Raw genomic sequence first — 27774 nt, 5'->3', positions numbered from 1 at the left:
ATTGGCCCCAGGAGTCACAGCACATTTTCTCTTTCTAGGAGTCCTTAAAATGCAGGCAGAAACTCATCCTCAGAAATTCTGAGTCCAGTCGGTTGGGGGCAGAGACCAGCGATCTGAATTTAACAAACTCTTTGAGTGATAACTGATGCTGCTGATCATCAGCCTATGCTGGGAGAAGCCTTTGCTGATAACTAGTTGTCACCTTTTAGTCATTTTGCTGAGCAGGACACAAATGTAGAGCCACAATGCAATGTGACCCTAGAGCCCGTGGTTCCAGAGTCAGGGGTTGCCCTTCTCCATGTTTGAGGGCCGAAGAGCCTGCATCGAGCAGAGCCACGATGCTAAATCCTCTGACCTTGACTTTGGTTTAGGAACCAGAGTCTGGTATCTAAGTGCGATCTTACTCTAGCTTTCCCATCTGCTCTGTTTAGGCCAGAGGTGATCCAGTGATTTGGGAGCTGCAGGTCACACAGGCTGCTCACGGGGTAAGTTGGGTCTAGTCGGGCCAGCAGGGCCACATGGCCGATTCACACTCAGTCCAAAACCCTCATGGCTGAGCATTGATGCAGACCATGCTGTCTTGTAGGAGTGGTCTGGGTGCCTCTAGGAGGGCAGAAATACCACATTACTGCCTGGTGACCTTGGAAAGGGGCACAGAGGTGCTGGCACTGGGAGGCTGAGCAGCCGAAGCCAGTGAGACCCACGTGGAGGGAGGCAGCTAGCTTGCTTGCTTCCTGAAAGCCAGACAGAGCCTCTCAGCCTAATTTGTTTGTGCCAGGCGGCCTGTGAATTCTTATAGCCAAACCACCGGGTGGGTGACTGTTGACACGGGACTGCGGGGTCCCGGCAGCCCAGCCCTAGCACAGCCACCAGGCAGCACACAGACCTCAGGTCGCATATGCAGTGGCCAGTCTTTGAGGACACAGAGTCCGGCCGCAGTTATTTCTATCTGCAGTACAGACCCAGGCCCCTGAGTCAACAGGCAGGTTTGAGAGGACTTCAGGTCTTGGCCCCAAAAAAGCGCACACGACCAGGTTCACGGTCACCTCAGGCACTCTGGCACCCCTCATTGATTCATGCTTATGTTCATTCTACAGAAATTATTCAGCACCTTCTACGAAGACACAAAGAAGGAAAGGAGATCCCATCTGTCCTTAAAGAACTTCACTGTTAAATGATGTCCCAGGCTGGGCTCAGTGGCTCACGCCTGTAATCCCAACATCTTGGGAGGCTGAGGCAAAAGGGTCACTTGAGCCCAGGAGTTTGAGACCAGCCTAAGCAACATGGCAAGACTCTGTCTCTACAAAAAAATTTTAAAAATTAACCAGGTGCAGGTGCATGGGGGTGCATGCCTGTGGTCCCAGCTCCTCCAGAGGCTAAGGTGGTGGGGTGATTGCTTGAGCCTGGGAGGTCAAGGCTTCAGTGAACTAAAATGGCACCACTGCATTCCAGCCTGGGTGACAGAGTGAGATGCTGTCTCAAAAAAAAAAAAAAAAAAAAAAAAAAAAAAAAAAAAAAAAAAAAAAAAAAAAAAGATAAGCACTATATAGAGCAGTGGGCAGCCCCCAAATGCATAGAGCTGGCATGCAGCAGGCACTCTGTAAATCTTGGTTGCATTAGCAAGGTGCTGGAGGAGCTAGGAGGAGAGAGTGAGAAACTGGCCAGGGAAAGCTCCTGCATGAAGGAAAAGGAAAAGGCATTCTACATGAAAGGTGTGAATGTTACAAAATATATGAGGAGTAACGTGGCCGTGTAAAGAAGTAAGAGCTCACTTTCATTGAGCGCTTCTTTTCAACCAGGCATTGTTCTGAACATATTACTCGTATCATCTCTTTAACCTTTGAGATAGGGCCTATTGTTGTCACTCCCATTTTACTGTTGCACAGCCTGAGGCCCAGAGAGGCTGAGCTTAAGGCCATGCAGGTAGTGAGTGGCAGAGTCAGGTGTTAATCCACTCACCAATGGGCACTTAACCCAACCTGAGCCTCCACTTCTCATCTGTAAAATGGGAACACCTGGGCTTCCCCTGAAAGTTTCTTGGACATATTAAGAAAGCTGTGCATGAGTGCACATGGAATGTCTGTGAAAAGGTTACAAGATTCACAGAAAACTTAATAACAATGGTTACCTTTGGGGAGGCTGCCTAGAGGACCAAGGATTAGAGAAAGTATGTATCAGTTACTGGATCTCTTTTTGGGCCTCTAGTGGGTGAAAGTTAAAATGACAAGCAGCCTAAATGGGAAGGAGTTGGAGGGTGGGTTAAGTTTGAAAGGAGAAAGAGCAGTCGAGGCTGGAGAAAGGATGTTATTTGACTGTAGCGAACACTCTGCCTGCACCCCCTAGTCCCTCTCTCTTTGAGGGGAAGGATGCCGTGGCGACGGGCTTCCTCCTTAATATAGTATGTGCATTTTATCTCTGCAGACTTCTTGCAGACTTGGTTTAAAGATCTCAGCTCAATACCATTAGTGTATATCTGCAGAGGGCGCTTTGTAAAATTGATTAGAAAGTGGGCTTTTGCATGTGGGGTGGGGGCGGGGGTGGGACCTAATCAGATTTGAGCATGAGATGGTATCTAATTCCCTGCATCTAGCAACCGGCTTGGGGACCTCCCTGGGAGCCAGGGCCCCCCTAATTTGGTTTGCGAATACATTAGCCAAACAAGCTGAGGGGGCTCCTTTGGGGAGAGGGTTTTTGGGGGATGGGGATGGGAGATGGTGGGAAGGCTGAGGAAATGAAGAAGGGAAGGGTTTTCTGTGCAGGTCCTGGAGTATAAACCGTACATGCGATTGCCAAGGCTGTGTATGTCTCATGGTTTTACCCCATTCGGGAGAGTGAAGCGAACTTTTAAGAGGACGACGCTGGGCCTGGTGGCTCAGTCCTGTAATGCCACCACTTTGAGAGGCTGAGGTGGGTGGATCACCTGAGGTCAGGAGTTTGAGACCACCCTGACCAACATGGTGAAACTCCATCTCTTCTAAAAATACAAAAACTAGCCGGGCATGGTGGCACATGCCTGTATTCCCAGCTACTCAGGAGGCTGAGGCAGGAGAATCACTTGAACCCAAGAGGTGGAGGTTGCAGTGAGCCGAGTTCATGCCACTGCACTCCAGCCTGGGCGACAGAGCAAGACAGGTCTCAAAAATAAATAAATAAATAAAAGACTTGGTGTATTGCTTACCATTTATTCAGCCGTTATATATACATTTTGTTGCATTTTTTCAGTCTTTTAAAAAAAGTAATACATTCACATGTGTAACAAAAATGTCAAACACTATGAGAGTGTAGGCAGTGACTGGTAGGATATTTTTCCTCCCCTAATCCTTGGTCCCCTAGACAGAATCCCTAAAAGCAGCCACAGTTACCGAGTTTTCTGTGAACCTTACAATATTTTCAAAAATTGTCCATGTGCACTCATACACAGCTTTTTTAATCCCTCCAAGAAACCTGCAGAGGAAACCTGGTGTTCCCATTTTACAGATAGAGAATGGAGGCACAGGTTGGTTAAGTGCCCACTGGTGAGTGGCAGGGCCAGGATCCAAATTGTGAATGATCTGGTGGTCTGGCTTTATATCCCGGGGTCTTTCTGTGAAATCATATGCTCTCTTACGTGCCTTTCCCAGAAAGAGGGGGCTGTTCAGAGCTATAAACACAGCAAACATCTGAGTTTTCACTTCTCCAACTCTTTTCTTCTTCTTCTTCTTCTTTTTTTCTTTTTTGAGACAGAGTCTCGCTCTGTCACCCAGGCTGGAGGGCAGTGGTGCAACCTTGGCTCACTGCAACCTCCGCCTCCTGGATTCGAGTGATTCTTGTGCCTCAGCCTCCCGAGTAGCTGGGATTACAGGCACGTGCCACCACGCCCGGCTAATTTTTGTATTTTTAGCAGAGATGGGGTTTTGTTGACCAGGCTGGTCTCGAACTCCGATCTCAAGTGATCTGCCTGCCTCAGCCTCCTAAAGTGCTGGGATTACAGGCGTAAGCCACCACGCCTGGCCCATTCTTTTCTTCTTGAGTCCATCCATATGCTATCGTTTTGTCCACTTATACCCAAGCATCCTAAAAACAGGATGCAAGGCTGGGCATGGTGGCTCATGCCTGTAATCCCAGCACTATGGGAGGCTGAGGCAGGCAGATCACCCGAGGTCAGGAGTTCAAGACCAGCCTGATCAGCATGGTGAAACCCCACCTCTACTAAAAATACAAAAATTAGTTGGGCGTGGTGGCAGGCACCTGTAATCCCAGCTACTTGGGAGGCTGAGGCAGGAGTCTCACTTGAACCTGGGAGGCAGAGGATGTGGTGAGCTGAGATTGTGCCACCGAATTCCAGCCTGGGCGACAAAGCAAGACTCCATCTTCCAAAAAAAAAAAAAAAAAAAAAAAAAAAAAAAAACAGGAGGCGAACTTGCAAGGGCATCTTTACTAGGGTCTCCTTCAGTTCAGTACCCCTTTATGAGAGTGAGGGGTGGAGTGTGTTGCATGAATCCTTGCCTGCTTTATCTGGATCTTGAGTTCTGCCCACTTCCTACTAGACACTGTGTGTGTTGCAGGAAGGAGGATGCTGGTGGCAGCACATGCTACAAATTGTGTGGCAGCATCCAACTTCGTAACAGATAATCACAGTATCAACCTCGGAGGGTTCTTTGGAGGGTGGAATAATACCATGGCATGGTACCTGGTACATGGTAATCTCTCAATAAATATTAGTGATTATTAGTATCACTAGCTAGAGAAGCTTTCACACATTGCTCATCTGCTCTGTGCAATTTGCCTCAACTATAGGAATAGTATTATTCTGTTATCATCACACTATTATTTAATATTTTTAAACATAATCTATGTAATAAGCTGGTATCACTTTAAATACAATTAGCATAGTGTCAGGTATACAAAGGATGCTCAATAAATATGATTTCCCATTTTATTCCCGTCTCTTTACCAGTTTTAAATCAAGATCTTGGTTCTTCTTTATCCTTGTTGTGAATCTAATTTCTGTAAAGTGAGCCAATTTGTATTCCCACTCATTTATTGAGAACCTGCTGTTTACTTGGCATTCTGCACTGTGCTGGGGGGCACACAAAGAAGAACAGACCTGGACTCTGCCCTCACAGGATGAACAATCAAATCAGGAAGACTGAGAACAGAGGCATCAATTGCAGCTCAAGCTGTTCGCAGGGTTTGGGGCATGCTCCTGGGGTACAGGAATAGATGGAGCGGCTTCATGTTCTTCAGTACCTCAGTTTCCCCTTCTGAGGAGTGGAGGTAGTTCCCTTTCTTGTTTCTTGGTATTTGGAAGATGTGGAACAACCTGGCTGATGTGGTTTCAGGCTTGTGGGAACCAGTGGGCTGAGCCCCTTTCTTTACCCCTCTATCTCTCCCTCACCACCAAGTACCCTATACCCCTCTCCCACCCCACCCTGGCTGGAAGCTGCTCCTCCGCTGGGCTGTCGACCTGGGAGCCTCCATCCTCCTCCTCCTTGCAAGTCACACCTTTTCACCAGATCGTCATGCCGACCCCATCCTCCCCCGACAAAGAAGGTCTTGTAGGGACCAGAATACCCAGCTTTGGATGCTGTACTATAAAATCCAGAATTATATAACTGCTGGATTATGGAGTGATTATTAGCTTTGCTGAAAGATTTTCCATTTACATAAGGATTAGCTGCGGGGTTCCTTTAAATAGCTAGCTTTGCTAATGCATTTGTATTGCAAAGAAAGGTGGGTGGTGGAAATAAGGACAGGATCGTGAAGCAGAAGGCCCGAGTTGCAGTGGCCCAGGCCTCTAATCCAAATGACTCAGGAGGCCGGGGCAGGAGGATCACTTGAGCCCAGGAGTTCAACACCAGTCTAGGCATCATAGGGAGACCCTATCTCTACAAGAAATTAAATTAAATTAAATTAACTAGGCATGGTGGCTTGTGCCTTTAGAAAAATAAAAAAAGAAGGCTCGAGTTCTAGGCCAGCTGGGTGACTGGTCATTTTATCTCTTGGAGCCTTGGGTTTCCTCGATGAGGAAAGTGAGTGGTGACCATCCCACCCAGACCCAGCATTGCAGGAGAGGACTGTGCAGGCAGTTTGCAAAGAGCTGGGTGCAGGCGGTCAGGTGAGGCAAAGCTGTACTGCAGTGCTGTTGGTGTGATGAGCCTGCCCCTCAAAGGGTGATGTCAAAACCCCTGGTGTTGAATCTTTTAGCTGGCCCCTGCCCACCTGTCCATGCTGGTCTCCTGACAGACTCCCACCTGCCTTCTTCCTGTGCCCCGGCCCCGGCCACACACCTGTGTCCCGGACTTCCCACTCCAACTCCAGTTCCTTGGTTGTATACTGCTGTTCCCTATCTCTGTGATTTGCACATACTAGTCCCAGTGCTCAGAACGCCATTCCCCATCCTCTCCCCTTCTTAGGCTGGCGAACATCTACTTGTCCTTCAAGACATAGCCTAGACTTCTCCTCCAGGAAGCCTTCCATGACTCCCTTACACTAAGGAGGGTTAGACACTCCTTCTCTGCACTCGCAGGTCCCATGAATATGTGTGTGTGACCCTATCGTGTTGTTTTGGGATCTTTCATTTTCCAGTGACTTTATGGTCATTGATCACTTATTTGTATCTGCCATGAGCTACTGAGCTTAGGGGCAAGGTCCCTGTTGTGTTTGACTCAGTAGATGTGTAGTAAATGAAATAAGTAATCGAATAGTAACAACTTTTCATGTGCAGCAGGTGTTTCATCCCCAGCCACATGCAGCAGAGGCGGCCCCTGCACCGACCCCCACCCCTGTACTATCCCCACCCCTTTTTATAGACCCCTTTTATAGACCCCCGCCCCTGCACCGTCCCCACCCCTGCACCGTCCCCCGCCCCGGCACCGTCCCCGCCCCTGCATGCTGCATGCCCTGAAGCACAAAAACCCTGGTGTTAGACCACAGGGGTTCAAATAAATCCTGGCTCCACCCCAGCTGTGACCTTAACCGAATTATTTTGCTTCCCAGTTTCTTCATCCATAAAACAAGATCATAATAGTTCTGACCCCTTAGGGTTGCTGTGAACAGGAAGTGAGTTAATCTGTGTTCTGCACTTAGAGCAGTGCCTAGGCGCAGTACCTTCTGCGTCTGATGGCGGTTTTCATTTCGGAGGGCCCTGAGTTGTGCCCCGGTGGTGCCTCCCCAGCTCAGTCCCCGGCGTTGCTGAGCTTGCAGTCTCTGCCTCTTTCTTCGCTTGCTCTAGTGACCTGTCTCAGATCCCCACTCCCCCAACCAGTTGGCACAGAAATAATCAAATTTTACTTGATTATTAGTCATTACTTTCTGCTGCTGTTTTTGTTTGGTCCTTAAAAAAAAATAAAAAATAAAAATATTCTAGATTTAATTGAGTTGATTGATTAGCACAATCGCTGATTGGAAGGAGATACCCTGTAACCCTCTCCTCCTCTGGTGCTTTTTCCCAGAGAGGCACCAGGTGCACTGCCCGTGGCCTGGAGGTGCAGTGGCTTGTGGTGGCTCTGTGGGCTGGGACCCTGGCCCTCCCAGGCCCAGTGACCTGAGGCAAGTCCCTGGCCCTCTCAGGGCCTCATTTGTAAAAAGGGGATTGAAGTAAATGAGCCTCTGAATCCCCTCACCTTTAAATTCTATGAAAACTCTACATCTGAGTGCCCCCAGCTTTGGTTTGTGAGTCGCCCATCCATTCAATATCACAGCTACCTCTGGGCCAGCACTTCTCAGGGTGCTGTGGGGACCCAGATGTGAGCAAGTCAAGAGTCCTGCCTTCTAGGAGCTAGTGGGGTGGGGTTGGGGACTGTCAAGACGCTAACTCCAGCATTTATAACTTAGTGTGTTCCAAGCTCAGTGGAGTTTCAGAGGGGAGTGCCTAATTCGAACAGTTGTAGAGGGGTGACATTTGGATTCAGTCTAAAACAAAATACCTTGTACAAACTTTAGGGGTGTGGAGAGTGAACTTTATCGAAGCCACCTCTATGTTCTAAGTAGAGTGGTAAGCACTTAAATTTTTTAAAACTTTTTATATTAAAAAGAGATAGGATGGCTGGGCACAGTGGCTCACTCCTGTAATCCCAGCACTTTCGGAGGCTGAGACAGGCAGATCACGAGGTCAGGGGTTTGAGACCAGCCTGGCCAACATGGTAAAACTCCGTCTCTACTAAAAATACAAAAATTAGCCAGGCGTGGTGGTTTGCACCAGTAATCCCAGCTACTCAGGAGGCTGAGACAGAAGAATCACTTGAACCCGGAAGGTGGAGGTTGCAGTGAGCTGAGATTGTGCTACTGCACTCCAGACTGGGTGAAAGAGTGAGACTCCGTCCCAAAAATAAATAAAAAATTAGTAAATAAATAGAGATGGGAGTCTCACTGTGTTGCCCAGGCTGGTCTCAAACTCTTGGGCTCAAATGGTGCTCCCGTTTCAGCCTCCCAAAGTGCCGGGATTACAGGCATGAGCCACGGCGCCTGATAAGCACTTTTTTTTGTTTTGTTTTCTTTTTAATCCTCACAGCAAGCTTCTAAGTAAAAGGATATGATATCACTTTTATAGGCAAAACACCCAAAGCTCAGAGAGGCTAAGTGGCTTGCCTATGGTCAACAGCAAGCGAGGGAGAAGTAGACTTTGAACGATGTCAAACCTTATCCTCTTTACACAGTTTCACACCATATTACAGTATTAAATAATTTGAGGAAGGTAAAATAATCAGCTAATTTCCCAAATGTCACTTCTATGTCCATTTTGGAACATGATCTTCCATACATACCCTTTTTACATTACATAATTAGAGTGATGTACCATTTTCCCTTTTTTTTTTTTTTTTTGAGACATTGTCTTGGCTCTGTCACACAGGCTGGAGTGCAGTGGTGTGGTCATAGCTCACTGTAACCTCCTGGCTCCTGGGATCGAAGGATCCTCCTGCCTCAGCCCTCCAAGTAGCTGGGCTATAGGCACCCACTACCACACCCAGTTAATTTTGTATTTTTGTAGAGATGGGTTTTTGCCATGTTGGCCAGGCTGGTCTCAAACTCCAGTTCAGACCGCCTTTGTCTCCCAAAGTGCTGGGATTACAGGCATGAACCACTGCGTCCCGCCTCTATTTTTTTACTTATAGCATTCTTTCCCCCTATCTCTGCTTTTTTGTTTTTTTCTCTTTTTTTGAGACGGAGTTTCACTCTTGTCACCCAGGCTGGAGTGCAATGGCGTGATTGTGGTTCACTGCAACCTCCACCTTCTGGGTTCAAGCAATTCTCCTACCCCAGCCTCCCAAGTAGCTAGGATTACAGATGCCCACCACCATGCCTGGCTAATTTTGTAATTTTAGTAGAGATGGTGTTTCACCATGTTGGCCAGGCTGGTCTCGAACTCCTGACCTCAGGTGATCCACCCGCCTCGGTCTCCCACAGTGCTGGGATTTCAGGTGTGAGCCACCATTTCTGGCCCATCTCTGGGTTTTGTTCATCGACTCATATATTTACCGAGCACCTATTATGTGTCTTGGTTCTGAGATAAAACAATTAATCCAAGACCCTGCCTTCAGGGAGCTTACCTTAGGTGGACAGTTGATAAACAGAGAAGCAATAAAACAAATAATAGAATGTCAGATATTAAGAGTGGCTGTGAAGAAAGTAAAGCAGGATAAGATGCAGAGTATATGAAATTAGCTGGGCATGGTGGCAGGCACCTGTAATCCCAGCTGCTCAGGAGGCTGAGTCAGGAGAATCGCTTGAACCCAGGAGGCAGAGGTTGCAATGAGCTGAGATCATGCCACAACAATCCAAGCTGGCCAACAGAGTGAGACTCCATCTCAAAAACAAAAAAAGAAAGAAAAAAAAGATGTAGAGTATCAATAGGGGTCGGGGTGTCTTCCCTGAAAACGTGACATCTCAGCAGAGACCTGACTAATGATGGGGTGAGCTATGTGGGTATCTGGGTACTCCAGGTAGGGGGAGCAGTCAGTGCAAAGGCCCTGGGATGGTGATGCCCTTGACACACTTGGGGAAGAGCAGGAGACCAGTGTGGGTGGAATGTGGGAAGGTAGGACGTGAAGTTGGAAAGGTGGCTGGGGTCAGGTCACACGCTTTGCAGGCCATGGAAGAGACTGGCTTTTGTTCCTAGTGTGTTTCTCTGGTGTCTTCTGGTTCCCATTATTCCACAATTCAACCCAGTGAATGTGGTGTTATTAATCAACATCAATGTTGTTTCCTGCAGCGTCTGTGCGTGCCTGTGTGCACACATATGTGTGTGTTTGCAGCAAACACGCATTTCAAGCATATTTCAAGCATGTGACTTTTGACTATGTTGGGGTAATTCTGTAGCAGCACAATAACTGGTTGGAAGTGTTTGCTCATTTTTTTGGCTCTTGACAGGTAAAACTATAGTGTGACTTCTGGTGACAAGAGCTGAAGGCGTGGCAGGCAGTGGATCTGTGGTGCAAAGGTGCAGAGGCAGAAAGAACAAGCCTTCCCAGAGGCCCGAGGCATCACACAGGTAGTCCCTGGCCACAAGGGAGGAGCCACTGGAGAAGCAGGTGCCTCGTGAGGACAGGTGGGCGGTGGGCGGTGGGCCAAGTGAGCGCCTCCCCTCTCCTCCAAGAGGCAGAGCCAGGTGGGGCTTTTACTTATTTTTCCACTTTTTCTTTTTCTTTCTTTTTTTTTTTTTTTTTTGAGATGGAGTCTGGCACTGTCACCCAGGCTGGAGTGTAGAGGCACAGTCTCGGCTCGCTGCAACCTCTGCCTCCCAGGTTCAAGTGATTCTCCTGCGTCAGCCTCCCGAGTAGCTGAGATTACAGACACCCACCACCATGCCCGGCTAATTTTTGTATTTTTAGTAAGACAGGGTTTCACCATGTTTGTCAGGCTGGTCTTGAACCTCTGACCTCAGGTGATCCACCCACCTCAGCCTCCCAAAGTGCTGAGATTACAGGCATGAGCCACTGCCCCTGGCCTTTTTCCACTTTTAAAAAAACTTTTTAATGAAATCGTTTTTTGGCTTTACAGAAAAATTGCCAAGATAGTGCAGAGGGCTCTGTATACCCCTTATCTGGTTTTCCCTTTTGTCAGCTTCATATGTTACCACAATAGATTTGTCACAACTAAGAAACTTACCTTGGTATATTACTGTGAACTAACCTCCATACTTTATTCAGATTTCATTTGTTTTTCCACTGATGTCCTTTTTCTATTCCAGGATCCCATGCAGAATCCCACACTGCATTTAATTGTCATGTCTATTTAGTCTCCCCTTGTCTGTGACAGTTTCTCAGACTTTCCATAATTTTCATAACCTTGACAGTTTTTGTTTGATTGTGTTTTTTGTTTGTTTTGAGATGGAGTCTTGCTCTGTTGCCCAGGTCGGAGTACAGTGGAGCAATCTCGGCTCACTATAACCTCCCATCTCCTGGGTTTAAGCGATTCTTGTGCCTCAGCCTCCCTAGTAGCTAGGATTATGGGTGCCTGCCATCATGCCCGGCTAATTTTTGTATTTTTAGTAGAGACAGTGTTTCACCATGTTGGCCAGGCTGGTCTCAAACTCCTGGCCTCAAGCGATCCTCCCACCTCGGCCTCCAGACTAACTGCTGGGATTACAGGTGTGAGCCACCGCGTCCAGCCTAAGCTTGAGAGTTTTTAGAAGTGCTGGCCAGGTATTTTGCTTTTCCATTTTTCAACTATCTATTTTTATTTGGAATCGTGATGTTGAGAGTCTGTAAAATTTGTTTTTTGTTTTTTGTTTTTTTTTTGAGACGAGGTTTCACTCTGTCACCCTGCCTGGAGTGCAATGGCACGATCTCGGCTCACTACAACGTTTGCCTCTCAGGTTCAAATGATTCACCTGTGTCAGCCTTCCGAGTAGCTGGGACTATGGGCATGTGCCACTGTGCCTGGCTAATTTTTACATTTTTAGTAGAGATGGGGTTTCACCATGTCGGCCAGGCTGATCTCGAACTCCTGACCTCAGGTGATCTTCCTGCCTCGGTCACCCAAACTGCTGGGATTACAGGAGTGAGCCACCGCACACGGCTGAGAGTCTGCAAAATGTTGAGGTCGAGCTTAGAACTCAGGAATCAAGGGTGGGGGACACGGTGCTGGGTTCAGTCCTGGCCTTGCCCCCTACCCACTAAGTGACATTGAACAAGGAAAACTCCATGCTTCATTCTTATCCTGGGGTGAGAATATTCACCCCCGAGCCTCATGAGGGTTAGCTGGGATAAGACATGGAAGTGCTCATGAACTTGGGGTTTCTTCTCGGCTTCATTGCTGGGTGAGCCCCTGGTGAGACTGATTACCCTGAAGACATCCACTTCCTCCCGCAGGAGCGGGGGCTGTGAAATGCCAGAGTGAGGATGGCGGGGAGGTTGTGACAACTTTGCAGGAAGCACTTTGAAGATCGTATTCTATATTGATCCTCACAATAACTCCATGAATTATGGTAGTAAAACGGGTTACTGGAGGCTCATAGAAGGTCAAGAACCGCTGAAGGTCATGGAGGAAGGAAGGGCAAAGTTAAGACTTGCACATGGGCTGTGAGACCCTGTGCTCTTTCCAGTTTAGGCTGGCCTGAGCTGCCCGGCAGAGGGGGCAGGCAGCTCTGGGGTGGATGTGGGCAGGAAAGCCCAGAGCCCTGCATCCTGGGATGGAGAGGGTCTGTCTCATGGGACAGGAGGACTGGGGTTTGGCTAGGGGTCTGACTCATGGGGCAAGAGGCTAGAGTTATGGATTCTCAGTCTTTACACACCATATTGGTCTCAGGCCATTGTATTACAGCAAGTGTTTCATTTTGTAATGTAGATTTTTTTTCTCTAGGTAATTTCATTTTTAACCCTTGAGTTACCTGTGAAACCAGCATGAGCAAACGAGCAAAAGGCTCATGACTAGCGGGCAGCATCCCAGGTAAATCTCAGGACCAGTGATCCAGCTTCCTGCCAGAGGGCCAACTGTCTTACCTCCCGTTTCATGCATCTTCAGGACCCCCGGCAGGTGGTGAGGGCTCTCTGTCTTCCAGAAAGGGACAAAGAATGACTGAAGCCAGACAGGGCAAGTGGCTGTCTCTAGGACACACAGCCTCAGAGCAGACACCAGATCAGTTAGTCACTGGGCTTTTTCTACCAAACATAATAAGAACTCAGAAGACATTCGTGCTATTTATCATATTTTAAAACTTGAAATGTAAACTGCAAAGTTGCAGTTCCGACATTAATGGGAGAGTTGGGAGGCCACAGATCTAAGTTCATGAGCTAACAGGTCTTCTCCTAGAGGGTGTGAGTGTGTGTGTGTGTGTGTGTTTGTGTATGAGAGAGAGAGAGAGAGAGAGCAACACATTTAGGTCAGTGCACTATGAGGACAAAGGACAAAGCAATTTTGGCACTTGGGCCAAATGGCCAAAAATTACCTTCAATTCAACCAAAGCACACAGGTTGGAGGGATGGATGGTCGTTTTCAAAAAGGGGTCCCCTGGAACCGGTGGCCACCATGCCCTTTGTATTGAGGGTTCCCATTTCATCCACTCTGAAGTTTCTAAATTGAGAGCTTGCAGACCACCCCCACACACCCCACCTGTGCACATGGATGACATGGCCCTGCTGATTCCTCTGGCTCTAAATGATATCTCTTCTGCCTGTCCCCCACAGTGAGGTGTGCCCAGGTATTCAGACCCCTGCAGTGTCTCACTGAGCACCCTAAGCACTCACCCGTCACCCCCTGGTTCCTTGGGGCCCGGTGCTGGCCTTGGAACACTGGTCCCAGTACTCAGGCAGTCCAGGAAAGAGTCTGTTTGGCCTGCCAGCTGTCAGCAGCCTTGCCCCTCCGCCCAGCCTGGATCCAGCCGGAGGAGGACAGAGCCCATTTCTCTTCTGCTCACCTTTAAAGACTAGGCTGGCCAGGATAGGGAAGAAGTAGCCCTGTCTGGAGTCACCCCTCCAGAGATGGGTAACCCCAGAGTGGTTAAAATCCCATACATTGGCATCAGGATGGCTTAGAGTGCAAATCTTTGCCTTTCCACATGCCATGGAAGGTGTGGGGCCCACCTGACAATGTCTGGTGCCTCGATTGATTTTCCCATGTATAAATTAGAATGAAAAATCCAGAGTTATTTTGAGGAGTAAATAAGCTTATATATGTAAAGCGCTTTGCACATAGCAAGTGCTTAAAAAGAAAGGAAATGTAGTATTATTATTCGGTTATATAATATAGCAGCATTCGTGTCTCTCTTTTTCTTCCAAAGAGCTTGCACATCTGTTTACTCCATGTGTCCTTACAACAACCAAGTGGGGTAGAGTAGTTTTTCTTGGATCCAGTTTACTGATGCAGCAGCTAAGATGCAGTGAAGTGTAATGACATGCCCAAGGCCACTCCACAAAGCAGCAGGGGCACTGAGGTCCCTGGAGGGCACAGGCTAGGTTAGGTGTGTCCCAGTCTGGCTCACCCGCAGCCTTCCTGCCTGCCACTGCTGCCCCTCCAGCCCCCCTGTCACTCTCCTCCCTCCCCTCCCTGAGAACTGCTGTCTTCCCCAAGGACCCCTCACTTCCCAGGGAGGGAGGGTGTGGTTGGGTGCTGGTAGGGGGTGGCTCTACCTCTTCAGCCAGTGGCAGGGCTCTGCCATTGCCAGCAGCATCTTGCAGGATGAAGGTTGCATCAGTGAGCAGTAATTGAAATGCAAAATAACATTTTGATCGAGCCAGCAGGCTGTTTATTTATCAGATCAATAGTCAAAATGCCCCGTCTGGAGAAGCTAGTGTGATAAGTGACAGTCTTGCCAAGGGCAGTCCTGGTGGCTACAGTCCCCTCTCTCAAAGGCCTGGATTAGAAGGCCAAGGAGCCTGGGAGTGATCCCTACCTCTGCTTCTCCTTTACAGAGTGTGGGCACGCACACGCACAGCCCTTGCCACATTTCCTTCTTTTTTTTTTTTTTTTTTTTGAGATGGAGTCTCACCCTGTTGCCAGGCTGGAGTGCAGTGGCGCAATCTCGGCTCACTGCAACCTCTGCCTCCCGGGTTCAAGCGATTCTCTTGCCTCAGCCTCCCGAGTAGCTGGGACTACAGGCACGTGCCACCACACCCAGCTAATTTTTTTTGTATTCTAGTAGAGACAAGGTTTCACCATGTTGGCCAGAATGGTCTCGATCTCCTGACATCATGATCTGCCTGCCTCGGCCTCCCAAAGTGCTGGGATTACAGGCATGAGCCACCGCGCCCGGCCGACATTTCCTTGTTATATTCAGTTTACAGAGGAGACGACTGAGAACCATGTGGGCAGGGACGGCACCCTTGCTGTGGCTGCCAGGACCTGTACCCAAGACAGCTGAGATAACAGCACATATTTTCGAGCACTTACAATGTACAGGTGCCCAATGCTTCACATTATTGGGTCATTTAGTCCTCAGAATAATTCTGTGAGCTACATATGTCTATATTACCCATTTTGCAGATGAGGAAACCAAGTCCTAGAGAGGTCAGGCAACAGTTGCACAGCAAGTCAGTGACAGGCCAGGATTCTGACTCAGGCGAGCTGGGCCCAGAGCCCTCAGGCCCAGGCCCTGTCAGATCCCTTTCTCAAGGGCAGGGGGCCGTGAAACATTTCTGTTTACACAGTGGGGTTCTGGCTCTGAAGTCAGGCAACCCCTTTCCAGCCCCACTTCCCACAGTTTCTTTACGAATTACATCGATTTTGTGTTAAAATTGAGTTTTTAGCATTTTGAAAGCAGATGTCTCAATGAGTGGCCCTCAGACTCTAGCCTCTCTAAGTTGCCGGCCCAACACATTAAGTGGGGTGGAGTACTTACAAAAAACCAACCAAAACCAGAAAATCAGAAAAATGCATACATCTTTCATAAACTTTTTTTTTTTTTTTTTTTTTTTTTGAGACAGAGTCTCACTCTGTCACCCAGGCTGGAGTATAGTGGCGCAATCTCAGCTCACTGCATCCTCTGCCTCCTGTGCTCAAGCGATTCTCATGCCTCAGCCTCCTGAGTAGCTGGGATTACAGGTGTGTGCCACCACACCTGGCTAATTTTTATATTTTTAGTAGAGACAGCATTTCACCATGTTGGCCAGGCTGGTCTTGAACTTCTGACCTCAAGTGATCTGCTCACTTTGGCTTCCCAAATTGCTGAGATTACAGGTGTGAGCCACCGCGCCATCCTTTCATAAACTCTTTAAACCAGGATGATCAGAATTTGATCGAAACTGATGGCAAGGTGGATCCTTTAAGAACTTTAGTGGGCTCCACTGGACCCCAGGGGCTCTGTGGGTTCTGCTCCTGGGGCGCTGGTGGACTCCTTTTCTTGGACCCTGATCCTGTCCTGTGACTCACACCTTTGACTGTCACATCCTGAGGGAGTGCAGGCCTCGGGAAACTGTAATGGTTGTTTGACTGGGGTCCTCAGATCCTACCTAACCCTCCTTACTCATTCAACAAATATTTATTCTGCACCTATTGTGTGTCTATTCTAGACACTGGAGTAGGACAGGAAAGAAAACAGGCAGCCTCTGCCATCATATACGGGGAGCAAAGACCCTGAGGTGGGAGCGTGACTGGTGTGGTCAAGAACCAGCCAGGAGGCCAGTGTGGCTGGGATGGAGTGACCTGCAGGGAGAATGGGCAGAAGATAGCATGACAGAGGTTGGGGGGCAGATCCTGAGGCCTTCTGAGCTATGGAAAGGATTCCTGCTTCACTGGAGCCCCTGGCTGTCTTGAGCAGAGGAATGTTGTGACTTACTCCCCTTCGTGATGTAACTCATGACAGCGCTTTCTGGCTGTGTGGTCCCTGCAGAGATATTTAATGCCTCTGGGCCTCAGTTTGCTCCTCTGCAAAATGGGGGAAATGATAGTACTTCAATTAGTTGTTGCAAGGAATCAATGATTTACTAACCATTGTCCTGAGCATAGAGCAAGCCCTCCATATGTGAGCACTGTTGTCGTTACAGAGATCAGAACAGGGTTCTCAGTTGGCTACAGTGGCCAGTCCCCATCTGTCCACCTGAGTTAAGATGCCTCTTTGTCATCTGCCCAGACTGCCCATTTGCACAAAGACCGAAAAACTGAGTCAGGATGAGCCCTAAGCTTCCTATGTGGGTTCTGCTCCTGGGGCGCTGGCTGACCCCCTTTCTTGGACCCTGATCCTGTCCTGGTGTGCACAAGGCCATGTAAAAAGGGCCATGGCCATGACCAGGGAGTGGATAGAAGTATTGTCCCCTTCATTGTGTGGGCCTGCACACTGTCCTTTGGGAATGCACGGGAGGCAGCAGTGAGGCCCAGTCACATGTGTGATCAGAGTGGAGGTCAGCAACATGGGCCAAGCACCTTAAACGTCGATTCCATCCTGGGTTGTATAAGCAGAAGTATAGTGTCTAGGATGAGGGAAGTGTCAGTACTGCTCTGCTCTGCACTGGGCAGAGCTCACCTGGAGAGCTGTGCTCAGTTCTAATGCTCTTTTTTGTTTGTTTGTTTGTTTGTTTGTTTGTTTGAGAGAGTGTCACTCTGTTGCCCAGACTGGAGTGCAGTGGCACAGTCTTGGCTCACTGCAACCTCCACCTCCCAGGTTCAAGTGATTCTCCTGCCTCTGCCTCTGAAGTAGCTGGGATTACAGGCATGCACCACCATACCCAGCTAATTTTTATATTTTTAGTAGAGATGGGGTTTCACCATCTTGGCCAGGCTGGTCTCAAACTCCTGACCTCCAGCGATCTGCCCGCCTCAGCCTCCCTGAGGCTCACACCTGTAAATCCCATTATAGGTGTGAGCCACTGCGCCTGGCCTAATGCTCTTCTTTAAGAAGAGAAGACAGAGCAGATGGGTTATTGTCAGAAGTGCAGGGGATATTGACCCTGGTGAGGAGAGGGGAGGATCCACAGGGAGCAGGAGCTGCCTTCCGCAGTCTGGAGGGCTATATCATGGAAGGGCTTAGACTTGTTCTGTAGTTCCTGAGGGGTGGGGTTGTATAAACTGTAACTGGAAGCTCAGAGGGAAGAAATACTTTGACTTTTCACCAAAAAAACCGTTTATTTTTTTTATTTTTTTTTTTTAGCATTCTGAGCAAGATGTAAATATTTGCTCCTGAACTAGTGATCTCCCTGTCACTGGGGTCTTCATAAGGCAGGTAGCCACATGGCTGGGATTCAGGGAAAGGGACTTAAGCATAGATGAGGGTGGGTTGGATGCCCTTTGAGGTCCTGGCCTGCCTGAGTGCCCCTGGCTGTGTGGGGGTTCTGCCTGCCCCTCCCTCCTCACCTCCTTCCTCCCCCTCCGCCTCCCTTCCAGCAACGGATTTCCCTGCTGTCCCTCCAACATAGAGCTTTCCCTGTGTGGCCCCTCCCTCTCTTCTTCAGGCACCTGCTTAAATGTCACTTCCTCAGAGAAGCCCTCTCTGGCAGCTCTACCTGGATACTCCCCTGACCCACCATGCTGTGTCCTCCCTGCTGGTTTTTTGTTTGTTTGTTTTTTGAGACAGAGTCTCACTCTGTCGCCCAGACTAGAGTGCAGTGGTGTGATCTCTGCAACCTCCGCCTCAGCTCACTGCAACCTCTACCACCTGGGTTCAAGTGATTCTCCTACCTCAGCCTCCCAAAGTGCTGGGATTACAGGTGTGAACCACCACACCCAACCCTCCCTGCTGTTTCTCATAGCACTCACCACTAACTGCGTTGATACTATTTGGCTGTTTACTTATCATGTTAGGGGGGATGACACTTGGCATTATTTCATACAAGCCCAGTGTTTCAGTTGCTTAACACGGCAGAAGCAGGTCTTGCCCACAGGACATTTTGGTGAGGGTGTTTGGCAGGTGGCCTTTCACAAGGTGTTCAGGGGCCCAGGCTCCTGCTAATTTGTGGCTCTGCTATCCCCCAGGGTCTTGGAGCCCCCTGGCCTGAAGATGGGGGAAGAGAGAGGAATAGGAGACAGGAGGGGAGGGAGTGGAGTCGGGGAGGAGGGCAGGAGTCTGTGGGAGATTTTTATGGGCCAGATAAGGGAGTGGCTTATATTACTTTGCCCACATCCCATTGGCCAAGACCCAATCACATGGCCATAGCCAACTGCCAGAGTGACTGGGAAATGTAGTCCTCCTGGTGTCTAGCAAGAAAATGAGTTAACTTTTGGTGAACTCATAGCAGTCTCAGCTGCACTTATTTATCATATGTCATTGAATGTATGACATCATCTATTGCAAGGGACACCATGATTTCTGGAACCACTAATTAAATTAAACTAAGACATGCCATTTATTTCAGGTGAATTCTGATTGCCAAGATGGTAAAATGTGAAAAAATGGTACAGCTCTGAGTCAATGAACTATGGTATTGTCTCTCCTTGAGGGCAGGGACCCAGTCACTTTGCTCACCAACATATTCCCAGAGCTGCAAGAGTGTCAAGCATGCAGTAGATATTCAAAGAACAATAGTTGAGGCCAGGCACACTGGCTCACACCTGTAATCCCAGCAACTTGGGAGGCCGAGGTGGGAGGATTTTCTAAGCCCAGGAGTTCAAGACCAGTCTGGGCAACAGGGGGAGACCCTGTCTCTACAAAAAAAAAAAAAAATTGTTTAAAGACAATAGTAGTTGAATGAGTGAATGAATGAAAGAGACAGTGTGTGAGCTACTCATTTGTTTGAGTGCGAGAAGCCCCCTTGAGTGAACTACAGCATCAGGGAATCAGGCCATGCTCGTTCACCTGAGCAGAGATGCTGCAGAGGCATGGGAGCAATTGCCAACAGTAACTGGGGCTTCTAGGACTCTCTGCCTTAATCGTTCCTTCTCTCTGCTGCCAGCTTCAATATTCTTCTCTCTCACTGCACATGGGAGGGAAGGATGACCTTGCTCAGCTCTTGAGCTGTCCATCTTATTGCCTCTGTCCCTGGAGAGGCAGCCCTGACACCAAAAATCTAATGGGAGAGACTCACTGGCCCAGCTTGGATCAGGAGCATACCCTGGGTCAATAAGCTGAGCCAGGAAGGTAGATGTAGGATGTCTCTAAGAATATGGCAATTTCTGCAGGAGCTGTGTGTGTGTGTGTGTGTGTGTGTGTACGCGTACATGCATGTGCACAGAGAGAAGGACAGGCAATGTATGTTGGGGTCAGATGTCCTTCCCAGGAGAGAAGCTAGTGCTTGGCAGTCTGTTCTAGCAGTGCCTGAATATAGGACCCCTTTGCCTGAAAAGGGACTGTGTCAGTGAAAGTAACGGGCATGCAAATACATAATGAAATGCATGGGTTGGAAGATGCATGGATGGATGAATGACAGAAGGAGAGAGGGAGCAAGACAGTCTTACTTGCTTTAGGATTAAACATTTTAAAGAATCTAAATGGAAGCTGTCTCCTCATTACTAAATAGGGATGCTAGAAACAACTCAATATTTATTAAGTACTTCCTGTATGCCAGGCATTGTTCTAAGCTCTTTTCTGCATTAACTCACTAATTCCCAAGACCACCCTGTTAGATGAATACTATGATGAATACTATAATTCGCATCCCCATTTTACAGATGAGAAAACTGAAGCATCTAGAGGTTAAATAACCCCATTCTTAAGGGGCAGAGCTAGGATTCAAACCCAAACAGTCCAGCTCTAACCACGAAGCTCTCTGGCCCAGCACCATGGTTATTGTGAGGATTAAAGCCATCTGGAGGCTACTGAGTGTGTTCAATGACAGTAATTGGGTTATATATATATTTGAGGTGGAGTTTTGATGTTGTTGCCCAGGCTGGAGTGCAATGGCGCAATCTTGGCTCACCACAACCTCTGCCACCCGGGTTCAAGTGATTCTCCTGCCTCAGCCTCCCGAGTAGCCGGGATTACAGGCCTGCACCACCACGCCTGGCTAATTTTGTATTTTTCGTAGAGACGGGGTTTCTCCATGTTGGTCAGGCTGGTCTCGAACTCCCGACCTCAGGTGATCCGCCCATCTTGGCCTCCCAAAGCGCTGGGATTACAGGCATGAGCCACCGCACCCGGCCATGAGGTAGGATATTTATGCCACATCACTGCTTGATATAGAGTGAAAATAAAAACAGATTTAAGAAAAGTTAAGCTAAATTCACAGATGTCAGAGCTCCAATAGCTACTGAAAAGAAGGATACTAGAGGTGTGTTTGGGGGCATATTCTGAATTTTTGATGTTGTCCTTCCGTCAAATGCACCCCTTTGTGGTGGTCAGAGCCCAGAGCTGGCCAAGGCTAGGTGGACTAAAGTGAGAACTACCAGGTACCATTGGGCCCTGCATAAGGACACTTGACTGAGAGGACCCAAGTGAGGGCTGAAGTTTCAAAAAGCCAGCAGCGGCCACTCTCCATGAGCCTGAGTTCTTGTGTGCTGGGCTTGGCCAGTGAACTGGGATCTCCCAGCTGTCCCGGGGCAGCCACTCTGCCTCCAGTTGTCTCTTCCTGCCTTGGTAGAGCCTCTCTTCTCATTGTGATGCCTGCAGCCTGGAAAATCATGGATAAAAAGCCCTGATTGAAAGGCACTAATTACCCATCATTATTTTCCATGCCGTAATTTGTGCGGAATGAGATTTCAATCAGTTGTCGGGGATCAGCCTGGTTTTGACTAATCTTTCTAACGACAAGATGCTTAATTACAGATTTTTGCCTGAGCTACAGACCGTGCAGAGGGAGGCAAGCTCTCGCTGAAGCCACCATGCTCTTGGGTCATTCTGCAGCCCTGGGTCCCAGAGGGCTCCTGAGGGGAGAAAGAGAAAGAAATCATTATGAAAATATTCCCGAGGAGGCCAAATAAAATGGCACCACCACAGAGAGGGGGCCGTGTTAGCAACATGGACATAGAGGGTATCGGGGGGCTGCTTTCTAAGTCAACTCATCCTCCACAACAGGTCACCACTCGCTGTGTCTCTAATGCCCCCATCAGCCCCAGCCTCCCCCGAAGCAGCCTGGCATTCTAGTTAGTAAGTTTGAGCAAGTCATTCGTTTCTTGGGGCTGTTCTATTATCTGAAAGTCACCAGGGTAGTCAGAAAAATCTCTGAGAACTCATGATTCAGTGACTCAGCTGTGCTGAAGTGTGTGTCCAGAAAAATGTTACCTATTGTTGAAAGTTGAAAGATACACATACCCAAGATTCAATCACACAGGAGCGATTAAAAAAACACCATCTATTAATACAATAGGCAGTTCAGGCCGGGCACGGTGGCTCATGCCTGTAATCCCAGCACTTTGGGAGGCTGAGACGGGTGGATCACCTGAGGTCGGGAGTTCCAGACCAGCCTGACCAACATGGAGAAACTCCGTCTCTACCAAAAATACAAAATTAACTGGGTGTGGTGGCTCATGCCTGTAATCCCAGCTACTCAGGAGGCTGAGGCAGGAGAATCGCTTGAACCCGGGGGGCGGAGTTTGCGGTGAGCCAAGATCATGCCATTGCACTCCAGCCTGGGCAACAAGAGCGAAACTCTGTCTCAAAAAAAATAATAAAAATAAAAATAAAAATAAAATAAAATAAAATAGGCAGTTCAGACTACTCAGAGGGAAGGTCAATTTGAATTGATGAAAAATCTGAGTTTAAGTTTTATATGTGTGTGTGTGTGTGTGTGTGTGTGTAATTAATGGATCTCAGTGCACAGAATTGGATTCATCATTATTGCTGGTTCGTAACACTTAACCATTGGCCTATTTGCCCCTTCCTTCCTTCCTGCCTGCCTTTCTGCCTTCCTGCCTTCCTGCTTTCCTGTCTTCCTCCCTTCCTTCCTTTCTTCCTTCCCTACCCTCCCTCCCATGTAATAAGTGCCCATGAATCTGTGTTCAACAGGAAAACTGGAACCTTGACAGTAATTCACATCTAGCCACATGGTCCTCCCCATCCTACCCTCCTGTTAGGGGCATTCTGCATTCTTTAATACTATTTTAAAGGAAATTTAGTTATAGTATAGTAGTTCCAGGTGCGTGAGGGGCTGATTCATGACACATAAAGCCTTGCTGGAGGGTCTGAGGATCTGCTTTAATGGATAGCTCTTGACGGCCCCTGGTTAGCAAATTAATTATTGAAATGTACATAAGAATCTCTCAAGTGTTCAGAAACCATTTTCCTTCTGTGGAGTGGATTCCCATTCAGGCTTGTTTATCCTCTTAATTTGCCCAGCCAGCCCCTTTCCCTCCTGGTCTATGGCAAGTTCCTTGCAGAATCATCCTCAGTTCTAGGTCTGGGGGGCTTGGATGAGGGAAGGGGTTTGCTGGGTTTAACCACAGGCCTGCCCACTGCTGGACTTTCTCAGAAGAATCACAGCCTCAGGCAACATCCACCGAGTGCTTGCTTGTCACCTGCTCTGTTCTAAGCATTTTGCCTTCATCGGCTCTTGCTCAACTCCATGAAGGAGGTGCTGTGATTGAGCCCATTTTACAGATGAGGACCCTGAGGTCCAGAGAGGATGACCTGGTTACTCAAAGTCGGCAGCAATCGGGGATAGAACTGGCACGTCTGCTACCAGCATGCAGGCTTATAGCCATTAAGTGGCCCAGCTGCTTGTTCCAGTTCTTAAATGCATGGCCCCAGCAGGGATGAGGCTCTGGGGGCCATCCTTCAGCCTGACCCGGATTCTTGGGTGTGGTGGGTAGATTCTACCCCATAGAGGAAAGCAACCTAGACGCTTATCAGGCCAGTCCACTCCTCTGTCTGCTGCCCTCTGACCAGCAGCAGGCCACCTAGTGTGGGATAGATCCTTGAGATTCCAGCATAAAAAACAATGAGAGGCCGGGCATAATGACTCATGCCTGTAATCCCAGCACTTTGGAAGGCCGAGGCGGGCAGATTACCCGAGGTCAGGAGTTTGAGACCAGCCTGGCCAACATGGTGAAACCCGTGTTTACTAAAAATACAAAAATTAGCCAGGCGTGGGGGCACACGCCTGTAGTTCCAGCTACTCAGGAGGCTGAGGCAGGAGAATCACTTAAAGCTGAGAGGTGGAGGTTGCAGTGAGCCGAGATGGAGCTACTGCACTCCAGCCTGGATGACAGAGCACGACTCCATCTCAAACAAAACAAAACAAAACAAAACAAAACAAAACAAAACAAAACAAAACAAAACAAAACACCAATGATGATCTCTTGTTGATACCCTGAAATCTGTCTTCCTCTAGAGATCTAAGGCAAAATAGTTCAGCAATTTGAGTTTCATTCGGGAATTTTGAGATTCCCCTGGTCTCTGCATTAGGAAAATCTTCAACCTGCTTTGTGATCCAGCAGAGCAATGTCCAGCCAAGGCAGGAAGAGCCCCCCAGCAAGCTCGGTGTCACCTGGGGATCAGGCTGCGAAGGGAACGGGGTCCCACGCTGGCTACTGAGAAGGCCCGGGGCAGAGCTGGGTTGGGGCACGAGGGAGGCCGCGTTTAATCAGATGGTGAAATTGAGGCCAGGGCAGCGCTTGCTAAGCTCCAGTTAGGAGATGAATCAAAGGGAAAATGATGCCCCAAGGGGCTTCGACCACTGACTACTGCCCTTTCAAAGGCTGCTTGGATGGGCATCTGTTCCCTCCCCATGAAGAGTCAATAGTCATCGATCCAGTGGGGAACTGGGTCCCAGCCAACCATAGATGATGGACTTGACACTCCCCGCTCCTCCCCAGAACACAAGGGTCAGCTGCCTCCTGCCTTATCCTGCAGCTACTCCTCCTGGACACCGGCTCGGCCACCACCCCATGGCCACCTCTGAAATCTGAAGTGCCAGTCTCAGGCCTAGATGCCATCTCCCAACCTTCCAGCTTTCTTGCTGCTTCCTCCTGCTTGACCTCAGCCTCAGCCTCCCGGAGACCACCATCGCCACCTCTCCGTTTTCTCCCAATCCTGTCCTTTCTGACATCATTCCCTTGTCCACCCTCTTCCCTCATACTTTTAAGTCACTGGTTCTCAGTCTTTGCTCCCAGGGAGACATTTGGCAATGTTTGTAGGTTTTGGCTCACATATTTGGGGGCAGGGTGCTATGGGCATTGAGTGGGCAGAGGCTGGGGTTGCTCCTGAGCATCCAGCAGTGCTGGGACAGCCCCACCACATGGAATCACTCAGCCCCAGATGTCAGTAGTGCTGAGGATGGAAACCCAGGTCTCAGCTGCTGGAGATGGGGCCCCCTTGCATTGTCGCACTTGCATCATGAGTTAAGGGGCCTGGAGAACCTTTGTGTCCCAGATTTCTGCTCCCTCCTTGTCCCACAGTTACTATTGCAAACTTTCCTCCTTCTCTTAGTCCTCCTGCCCTCCGGCTCTCACCTTCACTTCCTGTCCCTCCTACTTCACAGAGTCACTACAGGTGAGTGGAGGTGGTGTGGGTGGGTTTGGGGGGTAAAGAGTGCCTCACTCAATGCCCCCCTCTGCCACCTACAAACTTCCCATCTGTACAGCCAACCTTCCCTCTCACTCTTACTGAATAAGCTATTTCTCTCTCTCTCTCTCTCTTTTTTTTTTTTTTTCTGAGACGGCGTCTCACCCTGTCACCCAGGCTGGAGTACAGTGGCACAATCTCGGCTCACTGCAACCTCCACCTCCCGGGTTCAAGTGATTCTCCTGTTTCAGCCTCCCGAGTAGCTGGGATTACAGGTGCACACCACCACACCCAGCTAATTTGTATTTTAGTAGAGACGGGGTTTCACCATGTTGGCCAGGCTGGTCTCAAACTCCTTACCTCAAGTGATCCACCTGCCTTAGCCTCCCAAAGTACTGGGATTACAGGTGTGAACCACCATACCTGGCCTGCATAAGCTATTTCTCTAACTGCACTCCAAATTCCTTGAAAACTTTTTATTTATTTATTTATTTATTTTTTTGGAGATGGAGTCTCACTCTGTCTCCCAGGCTGGAGTGCAGTGGTGCGATCTTGGCTCACTGCAACCTCTGACTCCTAGGTTCAAGCGATTCTCCCACCTCAGCCTCCCGGTAGCTAGGACTGCAGGCGCATGCCACCACACCCAGCTAATTTTTGTATTTGTAGTAGAGACGGGTTTTTGCCATGTTGGCCAGGCTGGTCTTGAACTCCTGGCCTCAAGTGATCTGCCCACCTTAGCCTCCCAAAGTGCTGAGATTACAGGTGTGAGCTACCACACCTGGCCGGATTCCTTGCAGACTCTTACAAGATCCTCTCATGATGGCATCACTTCTTCCAGTGGTACCCCACCCTTAAGAATCACATCCTTAAGAATCAACACCCTTAAGAATCACAACTGCACCACCAAAATCAAACCAAACTTCCCTGCAGATTTCTTGGGCCCTGCCTGCAGAGACGCTTCTTCAAAATAGGACGTCAGTGGGATCAGGTCTAGGAAGCCACCTGTTCACCAAGCCCCTCAGCTGCCTCTGATGGAGATTGAAGTACAGTTTGCAAAAAGCTGACATGGATTTTGTGTCTTCAGCCTTTAAGTGTTGATTTTGCTCTCTACCACTAATATTTAACATTGGGTAGCCATACGATTCATGATCTACTTTAGGGAGAGAAGTGGGGGCAGCGATGGTAATGACACTGGGCCAGCAGTAGGACCGAGATTGCTCAGGGCCAACTGGGAGGTATGGATACCTAATTTTTAAATATCTTAAATTCCTTACATTCTCAACACACCCCCTTCTCATCAAAGAAGCTGACAGTTAGTACCGACAACAATAACAAAACATTCCTTCTCCACACCACAGCCTCCAAGTCCAGGAGGGCGTGCTTTGTTTACAAGGTAGCTGGTGCTGCCTGAACGTGTTCATGAAGGCACCCCTGCTCTGCCCAGTACTCTACCCTTCACGGCCAATTTTCCTGAAAGAAGTGTCTGCATTCACTATTTCCAGCCATTGCAATGAGGCTTCTGTCCCCACCATTGGTAACCCGGCTCTGGTGAATGTCCCCAGCCACTTCCTGACTGCTAAGTGCAGAGATACTTGCCCCTTCTCACTCCACCTGACCTTATAGGATGGAATCTGCTACCCACCGCCCTTCTAGATGGCTCTGCTCATCCCATTTCCATGACATGCTCTATTTTTTCCTTTTCCCACACACCTCTGGTTACATCTTCTCTGTCTTCTTGGACTTCTTTCCCTCTGTCCTGCCTTTACTTTTTTTTTTTTTTGAGATGGGGTCTCCGTCACCCAGGCTGGAGTGCAGTGGCACAATCTCGGCTCACTGCAGCCTCTGCTTCCTGTGTTCAAGCAATTCACCTACCTCAGCTTCCCCAGTAGCTGGGATTATAGGCATGTGCCACCACGCCTGGCGTGAGCCACTGCACCTGGCCTGCCTTTAAATTTTTCATTTGAATGAATGAGCACATGAGGTCCTGGGGGATAAAGACAGATGGAGGGAGTGGGCAGGTCTCCCAGAGGGTCTGGCCTCTCCAGCAACTTTCTTTCCCCTGCCTGGTGCATCAGGAACCAGGCAGCCCAAAGAGCACTGTGCCTCTCTCCCCATCTGCTTCTAGAGAGTTCTCTATTCTGACACTTTATAGGTTAAGAAATAACAACAGCGAGGCTGGGGGTGGTGGCCCATCCTGTAATCCCAGCACTTTGGAAGGTTAAAGGCGGGGAATCACTTGAGGTCAGGAATTCAAAACCAGTCTGGCTAGCATAGCGAACCCCTGTCTCTACCAAAAAACAGAATACAAAAATTAGCCAGGCGTGGAGGCACGCGCCTGTAATCCCAGCCTCTCGGGAGGCTGAGGCAAGAAAATCGCTTCCAACCAGGAGGCAGAGGTTGCAGTGAGCCGAGATCGCACACCTGCACTCCAGCCTGGGCGACAGAGCCAGACTCTGTCTCAAAAAAAAAGAAAAAGAAAAAGAAAGAGCAGTGACAGGATTCCAGGGTTTGGAACTCTGGGTGGCAGTCAGACATTGTCTGCATTTTGGGGGGTT

The 27774-nt window shown here is 48.8% G+C and overlaps 1 protein-coding gene across 2 annotated transcripts in view; it reads left to right on the top strand.

The window, feature by feature from the left end:
- Positions 1–27774, top strand: part of ESRRB (estrogen related receptor beta) — a 246139-nt gene that overhangs the window by 149605 nt on the left and 68760 nt on the right. The gene's annotated exons all lie outside the window — the stretch shown is intronic.

The sequence above is a fragment of the Symphalangus syndactylus genome, chromosome 8 (assembly GCF_028878055.3).
Source record: "Symphalangus syndactylus isolate Jambi chromosome 8, NHGRI_mSymSyn1-v2.1_pri, whole genome shotgun sequence".
Taxonomy (NCBI): Eukaryota; Metazoa; Chordata; class Mammalia; order Primates; family Hylobatidae; genus Symphalangus; species Symphalangus syndactylus.
The sequence above is the reverse complement of the archived record's forward strand: the minus strand, read 5'-3'. Positions and strand labels throughout refer to the sequence as shown.